Consider the following 11,968-nt stretch of genomic DNA (forward strand, 5'->3'; position numbering starts at 1 on the left):
CAAGCCCAGCTTGACCCTGGAGCATGGAATTCTCTTCCTGGGACCATGGTAGCTGCTCACTGAGTGTCTGATATTCTTCTAGGAGTTGCACCACTTGGGACCGTACCGTATGGTTCTTAGTTTGGAGTTGTGTGATTGAATCCTGTAGATTCGTACCACATGGGGTGCAGTGGGTGACGGCACATTCGCCTCTTCCATATCGCAGTTAAGGGGTTTCTGCAGAGTGGGGTGGAAGTAGGTCTGGGCAAACTATAAGGGACCAGAGTATAGGCGCTCTGGCCTAGCAGTCAGCGCTCGGCTGGGGTCCTCACATCAGGGACAGTAGTTGATGAGCCGGGGTGAGAGGAATTACTAGAACTAGGTTCAATAAGCAAGAGTCAGGGTCAGATACTAGAGATCAGAGGTAGTACTAAGCTGGAATCAGGAGTCAAGGGGCAAGAGGCAAGAGTCAGACCAGGGTCAGAGACTGGAGATCAGGAATCAAGGTGACATCAGGTGTCAAAGCAGGCCCACAGTCTGTGCGGTTGTCCAGACAGCTTCCTGGGGCACACTCCAGGGTTAAATAGGGTGCTTGGTCAATCATAGGGCCTCAGGGTACTGTCATTCTGTTTCCCTTGGGCAGTACTTCCTGCAGCACCTACTCTCCACAGTGCTCCCTGGATGTGGCACTGAGGGCCTCTCCCCGGCACTGTGGGAACATCAGCTGTCCCAGGCTCTGCAGATCTGGGTTCTCATCCAAGGACCCTTACAAGCAGAAGCTGGAGCAGGACACCCAGCCAGTGAGAGGAGCTTTCACCAACCAGTCAGGTCCTTAAGGCTGCCTGTTAACCCTGCTGTGCCCCGCCGCCCCAGGGAGGGGAGCTCCATAGTTTGAAAACCCAATGCATTCTGGTCCATCCATCCAGCCAGCCAGCAGCATGCAGCAGGGTCAACATCTTCTAGCCTGCTTGGCAGAGCTGGATTAAGCTGTGCAGAACCTAGAACAGGCCACGTGGAAAATGAAGCGTTAAATGCCAAGCAAGTGTCTCTAAATCATCAGGTAGCTTCTGGGGCATAAAGGGTGAATGGGAAGTGAGTAAGCAGAAGGGCAGGAAAATACAGGCACAGAGAATTGTGGGAATAGCATTGGAGAACTATCTCAAAAGGAGGTCAGGGTGGGCGGGTAAGGGAAAGGCTTAATGCAAACTATTCCTCATACCACCAGCCATCCACACCATCACAGACTAAATGCTCCTCTAAACACGTTTAAGAACTTTGAGTGTGAATGGAGGGGGGATGGGAAAAAACACATGGCAAGCCTGCAGTATAGACATACTCATAGGCCTTGCAATGCTAAATGTAGCAATGTCTAAATACCTCTATCAACATGGCCTAAGGGCCAATCATTCTCCCTTGTTGGTTTACAACTGTTCACATGCTGTTCTGAACCAGTCCACTGAAAGGGCATCAATCTAACTATTTACATCATCTGTGTTGCTTCACCAAGCTGGGTATGCAATAGATCTTGCTGAACATTTGTTATCAAGCCAAATGTGGTGAGTTTTGGCTTTCGTATCATTTGCTTACCTGCACCAGTTCATAAAGAAGGTCTTAGGTATTCTCAGCCCAAGGAATGTTTGCAAACTATTCACACTGACTACTAGCTGTTCCCTATTTGTGGCGCGTGATTGGTCTTCTACTGAATGAGAGAACCTTCTAGAAGAAGAAAAACACATGAGGCACTGTGATTAATAAGGACCCAATAAGCACGGCCATCCTTCGGCATACACAGCATAAGCAGCTGTGTAGGGCACCCAAAAATTTGGGGCTCCCCTGGGTCTCAGTGTCCACCCTTCCTCCTCTTGCTATCCCTGTTCTGACCCTTCCTATAGGCTCTCACAGCTAGCTGCTGCAGCCTGGTGAGTCTTCTTCCAGAGGGGATCTAGTACTTAAAAGTGAAAAAGTCTTCCAGCCTGCCAGACCTATTAGCACAACACTGAAACTGTTAAAGAGCCATTCAAGTGGCAATGAAGCCATTTAACAGCCATTTGCCAACCCCCAGGCATATACTGTCAGTTTCTGAATTTACTGACAAAAACAGTCTTGCATTACTGTAATGTTTACTCAGAACATATTAGTCTATAGGGCCTTAGTTTAAAATATGCTTTCAAACAATTTCATTAGTGTGTTGCTGAAGATTATAAAATCACATCTCTACAAAATCCTTGCATAGATTTTTAGATGCAAAAATCTGAGTATTCATTTTTAGCCTTAAATGCTTGGATCTTCAGACAGAGTTTTTAAAATAAATCCTTCAAAAGATCACCCTTATCTAAAATACACATTTTAATTTTAATGACTATAGTACAAAAAATTGCTTCCAAAGTCTCCCTGTCCTTTCTGTCCATCCCTTTCTCCCTTCACCCTCCTGTTGAAGAGAGCCCTTAAAGGGACAACACCCCTTTTCTGCCAGATAGCTGGACAACCGAGTTTCCCTTTCTTTATTTCTATTTGTTGAACTAGTTTTAAGAGAACCCTCCAGCAAAATCCTTACCCTAGTAAGATATAAAATCCTTCATTCTGCCTAAAATCTTTAGAAACATATTTTTTAAAGTTGGTGACATTTCATAAACATGTCTATGGTTATGGAGATCACACAAAGTACATTAGTGTTCCCTTTTTCTAAAAGCAATGAACATTGTTATGAACACACTAAACCTCTGTGACTGATTAATTTAAAATAATCTCTTTGTTTCAGTGAGTTAAATATGTAGTAGTCTGGAATGGTTACTTTATGAAGGCTTAAGAGTACATTTAAAATATAAAATCATCTTAGAAATACAGATTAAGAAAATGTAAAACAGAGAAGAGCTGCATCATTAATCTATAATATTTAATGTTGTATTCAGCAGGGCAGCTGACTTGACCTTACTACACAGTTTGTGCAAATAAATCTCTGACAAACTTCAGGGTATATCAAAAAACCCAGGACTGACATTTTTTATTCCCAAATTTAGTCCTTTTAATTCGGTACCTTCTGCATGTCCAGGCTTCACCTTCTGGCATGCAGTGGCAAACATGCTCCATTTTCTTTAGAAAGCAATTGCAGAAGAGTGTTTTTTTCAAATGTATTTGCTTCATTTGGGTTTTTCAGGGATTTGGCTGGAAGGGGGTGATCAGGGATGGGGAGGGAAGAGAGGCGGGAGACAGTGAGGAGAGGGTGGGGCCACAGGCAGAAGAGGTGGGCTGGGGAGCTAGCCTCCCCAAGCGGCAGCTTCACCCACCACCCATGACAGCAGGTAAGAGCGGGTCGGCTCCCGCACACCCAGTGATCACTGCAGTCTCCTTAGGCAGGGACCATATTCACAGAACCGAATGTGTCAGTGCCATGCATTCTGCATGAGGGAGAGGGTACGGGGGTCTCTGTGGGAAAATGTGACTCTCCACCGCCATGAGGCGGGCTGGGCAGCTCGGTATCCTTTGCTGCCTCGTCCCTTCCCCCCCGGGGTTTTGAGCCCGGGTTACCATCGGGCATAGGGGCACCAGTTTAATAATACTGCGTAAGGCCCCATAAATCCTAAGGATGGTCCTGCCAATAATGCATTTCCAGGACAAATTAATGAGATTCATGAGATTGGAAAGTAATTGGGAAAGTCCCAAGCAGTCATCTGAATAGTGGCCTGACCTCATGAACAACAGCAAATGGAGTTGGAGCTGTTTGTCTGAGATGATATGTAAATCTTTTTCCCTATTCAAACAGTTCCACTAGGAAGCCTCCACTTGGGAGAAATTAAGGTCACTGAGGTCACCAGATCTAGTGAATCAAATTTATCCCAGGAATTGCCGAAACTGAGTCAATTCACTCCAAGAGCTGACCATTGATAGCCACATCCAACTGTATGGCGGGATGGCGGTCATCTTGTGTGTATTGCAGATGTAGCGCCGAGCAACCCCTGAGCTGTAGGCTATGGTCAATGTTGCCTGAGCATTTCCATTTGAAAGGGTCCCTTTTCAGCTCCTTATAGCTTTTTATGTTTCAGGCTGAATTCTTCCACAACTGGTCTCTACTTAAGGGGTTTTACATTTGTTTTTAGTGAAAACGAGTCAGCCGTTTATGAGCACAAAAATAAACTATATATTTATATCATTATTAAACAACCCAAACAAACAAAAACCAACCCCCAAACCACCTTATCCTCACCACCAACAGTACTAATGGGATATAGTGCAGACACTAGATGTTTAGCAGATGTTGGTTGCAGATGTGCTCTTAGATGGCACAGAGAAAATCTGTCCTCTATTTCGCCTAGTTCTGAGAATTTACAGAATGGATGTGACAGATGTTGCAACCCGAGATATTGCAGTATTGGGAGGGGGGCGCTATATTGTATTTGATATATAAATTATGAAAACCTGCAAAACCCATTGCACTGAGATAGGCCAGACAGTCGGAGCTGTAGAATATCCATAGCTCTTTAAAATGAGGCATTATATTTATCATTATTTGTACTAGTGTAGTGTTCAGAAGGCCCTTGATATGAACTGCGTGAAACCTTATCATAGGTTGAGTTAAATCCCCCTGGACACTGATGTTAGGGGGCTTATTCCTTCACCCACTCACTTCCCTGGTCCTTCTCGCATGAACAAAGAGCAACAATACCCGAAGTCCAAAAGTGCAAACAATTCGATGTTTATTGGGGTGAACTTCCAGCAAGCATGATTCCAGTTTCCTTCCTTAGTATCCTCCTTCCCAGCTCTGACACCACAGAGCCTTACAGCTGTGTCCCTGTTCCCATTCCTGCCCTTAGCCAAACATGATTCCAATTTCCTTACTCCCATTCCCTGTTCCCATTTCTCCCTTTAGCAAAACATGGTTCCAATTTCCTTATTCCCATTCCCTGTTCCCATTTCCCGCTTTAGCAAAACATGGTTCCAATTTCCTTAACCCCATTCCCTGTTCCCATCTCCCCCACCCATGCCCACTCACTTCCTCATTGACTACAGATTATATAGTAAAACTTGAGTTCTGCTTAGCTATACCTTAACCAATCATTTTCCTGAAATTTAACTAACCAATCCTAACATATTGTAACATGATTATGTAACCAATTATATCCCACCACCTTAATTAGTTTACACCCAGCAAAATTAATTATACAGCAGACAGGAACAATCACAGAACCAGACAGAGATTATACAGACAAACAATAGCAAAGTGGGAACTGTAATGACAAAACAATACAGAAGTGAGGATTTCACATCCCAGTATTGATAAGTGAGTTCTTGCCAGACAGGATGCTGTTTCCTTTTACATTTTCTAGGCACTTCCCTTTCTCTGGAGGTGATAGGCATTATCAGGACAGGACTGTATTCCTAACAGCCCAATAGCACCTTCTTTCAGTGTGACTAGTTTGGAATGTGAGGATGTGACCGGTCGCTTCCTAGCTTATGGCTGCCTCTGCTGCTTAGCCAAAGGCCTTAGCCTAAGCACAGGGCCTCAGACGGTCACAGTAAGAAAAGGCCCTTACACCGGCAGACAGTGATTTTGATTCTCTTTTGTCCCTCTATAACTAGCCAAGTGATAAGAATACACCTAAATTCTTAGAGTATAGGCCTTTACAGACAGGCCTGAATATCTATATCCTAATAACTGATATGTATGAATTCACCTTTCTGTTAACATAACAGTCAGCACAAGTCCCCATCTAAGACAAAAGGTATCTGTGAATCCACCTGTCATGGGTTCGGTCACAAAGAGCCCCTTCGGACTGTCACCTGATGTCCTGAAATTACCTCTGAGCCCATTTACCCTGCCAGCTTGGGACTTCCAGAACTCTGCCTTGTTGAGCCAGACACAGTAGCCTGCTGCAACACAGACCCAGGATCTGGGCCACGCCCCCCCCAAAGCTGCAGGCTTAACTGAAAACAGCTCAGCAGGTCACCTAGCTCCAGACCCAGACACCCAGCTCCCAATGGGATCCAAACCCCAAATAAATCCATTTTATTCTGTATAAAGCGTATACAGGGTAAACTCATAAATTGTCCACCCTCTATACACCGATAGAGAGATATGCACAGCTGTTCCTCCCCCAGGTATTAGTCACTTACTCTGGGTTTATTAACAAACAAACAAAATTATAAAAAGTAGGATTGATGTGGTTTCAAGTAATAAAAGACAGAACAAAGGAAGACACCAAGCAAAATAAAGCAAAAAAACCCACACAAGTCTAAGCCTAATACATTAAGAAACTGATTACAGGTAATATCTCACCCTCAGAGATGTTCCAATAAGCTTATTTCACAGACTAGACTCCTTTCTAGTCTGGGCCAAATCCTTTCCTCTGGTACAGTCCTTGTCTCTCTTTTGTCTCTCTTTTGTCTTGTCACCACTCCTTCTAAATGGAAAAGTACCAGATTTAAGATGGATTCCAGGATCTGGTGACATGATCACATGTCCTGTGAGACCTCAGCCTCTATTCTTCCTGGGCTGGCCTGCACACCCCCAGGAAAATTTGTTAACAGAGCCATTTAGAACCAATTGTCCTAGTCAATGGGAGACATCAAGATTCTAAACCACCATTAATGGCCCACACTTTGCATAATTACAATAGGAACTCAAAGTTATACTTCATATTACTAGCTTCAGATATAAGAGTGATACATGCATACACATAGGATGACCACACTCAGTAGATTACAAGCTTTGTAATGATACCTTACAAGAGACCTTTCGCATAAAGCATATTCCAGTTACATCATATTCACATTCATAAGAATATTTTCATAAAGCATATGGAGTGCAACATCACACCACCCAGGAGCTTTTGGCTGAGTATTGTTTTACAAAGGGCAGCGGGGGAAGAGAGTTCACTTAGAAACTGAGAACAGACAAGAAGAGTGGGTTCGGCACAGACAAAAGGCAAGGGAGCCAAGCAGTAGTCTGTGAATGAGCACAATGTGACCCTGGCAAAATCCAAAGAGAGTGTGTAGTCTGGTGTGTCTGCCTATTAGGTGGAGGGCAAAACAGACACCCACACCCAACTTTGTTTTTAGCTTTCTGCACAGGCTCTGTTATTCTTCTGTCCGAAAAACACAAGGTATAGATAGAAAAGTAACAAGAGTGATAGTCCTGACCTGGACTGATTCATAGATTCCTAGATATTAAGGTCAGAAGGGACCATTATGATCATCTACTCTGACCTCCTGCACAATGCAGGCCACAGAATCTCACCCACCCACTCCTGTGATAAACCTCTCACTTATGTCTGAGCTATTGAAGTACTCAAATCATGGTTTAAAGACTTCAAGGAGCAGAGAATCCGCCAGCAAGTGACCCGTGCCCCATGCTACAGAGGAAGGCGAAAACCTCCAGGGCCTCTGCCAATCTGCCCTGGAGGAAAATTCCTTCCCGACCCTAAATATGGCGATCAGCTGAATCCTGAGCACATGGGCAAGATTCACCAGCCAGATACCCAGGAAAGAATTCTCTGTAGTAACTCAGATCCCACCAAATTGAACATCCCATCACAGGCCATTGGGCAATTTACCATGAATATTTAAAAATCAATTAATTGCCAAAATCATGTTTTCCCATCATACCATCTCCTCCATAAACTTATCAAGTTTAATCTTGAAGCCAGATAGGTCTTTTGCCCCCACTGCTTCCCTTGAAAGGCTATTCCAAAACTTCACTCCTCTGATGGTTAGAAACCTTCGTCTAATTTCGAGTCTAAGCTTCCCGATGACCAGTTTATATCCATTTGTTCTTGTGTCCACATTGGTACTGAGCTTAAATAATTCCTCTCCCTCTCCGGTATTTATCCCTCTGATATATTTATAGAGAGCAATCATATCTCCCCTCAGCCTTCTTTTGCTTAGGCTAAACAAGCCAAGCTCCTTGAGTCTCCTTTCATAAGACAGGTTCTCTAGTCTCCAGTAGCTCAAGGCTCACAGCCCTCCCTTAGCATCAGGGGGACCAGAGAGTTGGCCTGCCAGCCTGCCCTGCTGTTGTTTAGGAAAGTGTTTGTCTGTCCTGGTGCCCCCACCTTACAGGCCTGACTCCTCACCTATATGTTCCAGCTGGACATGGGAGACACTCATTAACTTCTGCTTAGCTAGATCAGCTGGTTCCCAACATCTGCTGCTTGGCTTCTGCTTAGTCCAGGGCTTTCTGCTCCCTGGCTCCTCAGCCCCTTAAAGGGCAGACTGCCCTAGAATCATAGAATCATAGAATATCAGAGTTGGAAGGGACCTCTGGAGGTCATCTAGTCCAACATCCTGCCCAGAGCAGGACCAATCCCCAACTAAATCATCCCAACCAGGGCTTTGTCAAGCCTGGCCTTAAAAACTTCTAAGGAAGGAGAGTCCACCACCTCCCTAGGTAACGCATTCCAGTGTTTCACCACCCTCCCAGTGAAAAAGTTTTTTTCTAATATCCAACCTAAACCTCCCCCACTGCAACTTGATGACATTGGTGGATGTGCAGGTGAATGAACCGGTGTTGGTGTGGCTGATCTGGTTCGGTCCTGTGACGGTGTCGCTGGTGTAGATGTGTGGGCAGAGTTGGCACTGAGGTTTGTTGCACGGATTGGTTCCTGAGTTAGAGTTACTATGGTGCAGTGTGTAGTTGCTGGTGAGAATATGCTTCAGGTTGGCAGGTTGTCTGTGGGTGAGGCCTGGCCTGCCTCCCAAGGCCTGTGAAAGTGAGGGATTGTTGTCCAGGATGGGTTGTAGATCACTGATGATGCGTTGGAGAGATTTTAGCTGAGGACTGTATGTGATGGCCAGTGGAATTCTGTTGGTTTCTTTCTTGGGCTTGTCTTGCAGCAGGAGGCTTCTGGGTACACGTCTGGCTCTGTTGATCTGTTTCCTTATTTCCTCGTGTGGGTATCGTAGTTTTGAGAATGCTTGGTGAAGATTTTGTAGGTGTTGGTCTCTGTCTGAGGGGTTGGAGCAAATGTGGTTGTACCTCAGCACTTGGCTGTAGACAATGGATCATGTGGTGTGTTCGGGATGGAAGCTGGAGGCATGAAGGTAGGCATAACGGTCAGTGGGTTTTCGGTATAGCGTGGTGTTAATGTGACCGTCACTTATTTGCACCATGGTGTCTAGGAAGTGGACCTCCCGTGTAGATTGGTCCAGGCTGAGTTTGATGGTGGGGTGGAAGCTGTTGAAATCATGGTGGAATTCTTCCAGAGTTTCCTTCCCATGGGTCCAGAGGATGAAGATGTCATCAATGTAATGTAGGTAGAGGAGGGGCATGAGTGGATGAGAGCTGAGGAAGTGTTGTTCCAGGTCAGCCATAAAAACGTTGGCATATTGTGGGGCCATGCGGGTGCCCATAGCGGTGCCACTGGTCTGGAGGTGTATATTGTCACCAAATTTGAAATAATTGTGCATGAGGGTAAAGTTACAGAGCTCAGCAACCAGTTGTGCTGTGGCATCATCAGGGATACTGTTCCTGACAGCTTGTATTCCATCTATGTGTGGGATGTTTGTGTAGACAGCCTCTACATCCATGGTGGCTAGGATGGTGTTTTCTGGAAGATCACCAATGCACTGTAGTTTTCTCAGGAAATCAGTGGTGTCACGGAGATAGCTGGGAGTGCTTATTCATAGTTATTACAATGTTTTCTGTGTGCATTAAATGTTTGGTTTACTAAGGCCATGTCTACACTATGGGCGCTACTGTGACACAGAACATCACTGCAGCTATGTCGCTGTAGTGTGGATGCTTCCTTCAGTGACAGAAGGGGTTTTACTATTGCTGTGGGTAATCCATCATTCCGAATGGTGGTAGCTAGATCAATGGAAGAATTCTTCTGTTGTTGTCTACACTGGGGGTGAGGTTGGCATGGTTATGTCACTCAGGGATGTGACTCCTATTGATATCACTGATAAAGGCTGCTAAGTGCCTAAATCCTTACTGAAAATGAAACGTAGACTCTTAAACCAGTTAGGCATTGCCATGCTGAATGGAGCAACAGCGAAACAGCTGTAAAAATCTGGGCCAAAGCCACTATGGATAGCCATCAGACGACTTGCCATCGATCAACTATGGCAGTTCTCTGGTGTGGCATGGGGAAGCCTTTGAAGATCTTTGGAGAAGCCTGCAGGAAAAAGGATCCCTGCAGTGTTTGTGTTGCAGTGTAGAAGAGGATCTTCATCAAAGCGCCAGCTGCTCTCACTAAGAGCAGGATCTTTGTGAAAGTTCCCAGCTGGCTCAGGAGCCAAGCTCTGAAGCCATTTGAACACTTTCCTGAAAACCAGGATCTTTCACAAAGAAATGACTATTTCTATGAAGTGCTGTGGGGAATTAATGATCTATAAACATACACACCCACTGAGCAAGCTCTGTAGGTGAGGGCTGCAGCCCACCAGCACATAACCCGGGATGGGCAAGGGGGGGGGCACTTTGGCCAGGAACACCACGGCAAACACCTACTTATCCATAGAGTGAAATGGGATTGTAATGGGCCCACAGCTTGGATGAGATCTCTGTGTATAGGTTGCTTCTGCAATACCAACCTCAACCTGATGAAGGGCTGAGTCAGCCCTCCTGGGACTGAGGGAATCTGTGAATCACAAACCCCGGGTTTATAGCACAGAGCCATTCTCTCCGGTTCACTCTAGCCTAGTGCTAGGATCCACCTTGCCACCCCTCATTGCACCCAGAGGTGTCTTTGATCTGGGGAACTTAAACAAAGAGAGCAACACTCCGATACCCCTACTTACCTTGAGTACTGTAGTCAATGGGACTACTCATGATGATCCTAATCTGGGCAGTACATTGCACTGTAACTAACATATACACGTCTATATTAAACTTACCTGAGCAAATAACACTGGCTGTGTCTCTGGGGGAGCAGGCTGGGTTGCCCAGGGCCATGCGAGAACAATCCCACAGACAGGGTTCAGTCCCTTCACAATGAAAAGTGTCGCTCCATACGGTTCCGCTCCCTTCCCCGAAATGGGCTCCTCCCCGGATCGACTCGGCGTATCCACAGTTCAGCTGATGGCAGAGGACGTTGGCATCTTGCAAATCCCAGTGGGAGGCACAGAGGCTTCCCCATGTGTCTCCATGTTGGATCTCCACTCTCCCGGAGCACTCGGTGCCGTTCACTAACCTGCCGCCCAGGCACCCTGAGCACAAGGGAAAGTGAGTGTCGAGGTGGCGCAGTGATCAGTGTTAATGGCCATGGCAGAGAGGGGAGTGGGGAACAGGAAGGGATTGTTGCTCGTGATCAATGCTGGCAGTTACCCTGTGGGGGCTGTGGGACTATTCTACACCTGCACATTCACAAACTGATACTTGACCCACGTCAGTTAGTGCGAAGGGACGTCCAGGGACCAGAATTTGGTTTCCTTGGTACATTCCATACTCAAGGCACCATAAGCATTTCACTGAGGGATTGTTCCAGCAGACTTGGCTGGTGCACGGACAGGGGGCCAAATTATGGGCCAGGTCCCCACCTGGTGTAAATCAGCATAGCCTCACTGAGCCCAATGGAGCTTGGCTGATTGACACACTGTGAAGATCTGGCTGAGGATGTTCCCCAATCCTTTTCTTTCCCCCTGCAGCTGCTCACCTGAACACACCACGCTGGCTTCACTCCCAGGGGGACACTCAGTTGTGCCCAGTGCAGTAACAGGACAGTCCCTCAGGCGGGATTCATTCCTCTCACAGCCAAACTTGCCATTCCAGACAGGCCCATCTCCTGTGCCAAAGAGCTCCCTGGCTGGCATCGACAGGGCGAATCCACAGTCAAACTGCTGGCAGAGGGTGTGAGCAGCCTGTAAATCCCACTGGGAGTCACAGAGGGCTCCCCAGGTCCCTCCATGGCGAAGCTCCACTCTCCCCGAACACCCTGTGCTGCCGTTTGCCAGCCTGTACCCGCCGTACCCTGAGAAGAAGGAGAAGGGAGATCAGAGGAACATTTCTCTTGCACAATTGTCAACAAAGATGTGATGTAGGAGCCCCAGTGACTTG

This window comes from Natator depressus, chromosome 1 (genome assembly GCF_965152275.1).
Source record: "Natator depressus isolate rNatDep1 chromosome 1, rNatDep2.hap1, whole genome shotgun sequence".
NCBI classification, from domain to species: Eukaryota; Metazoa; Chordata; order Testudines; family Cheloniidae; genus Natator; species Natator depressus.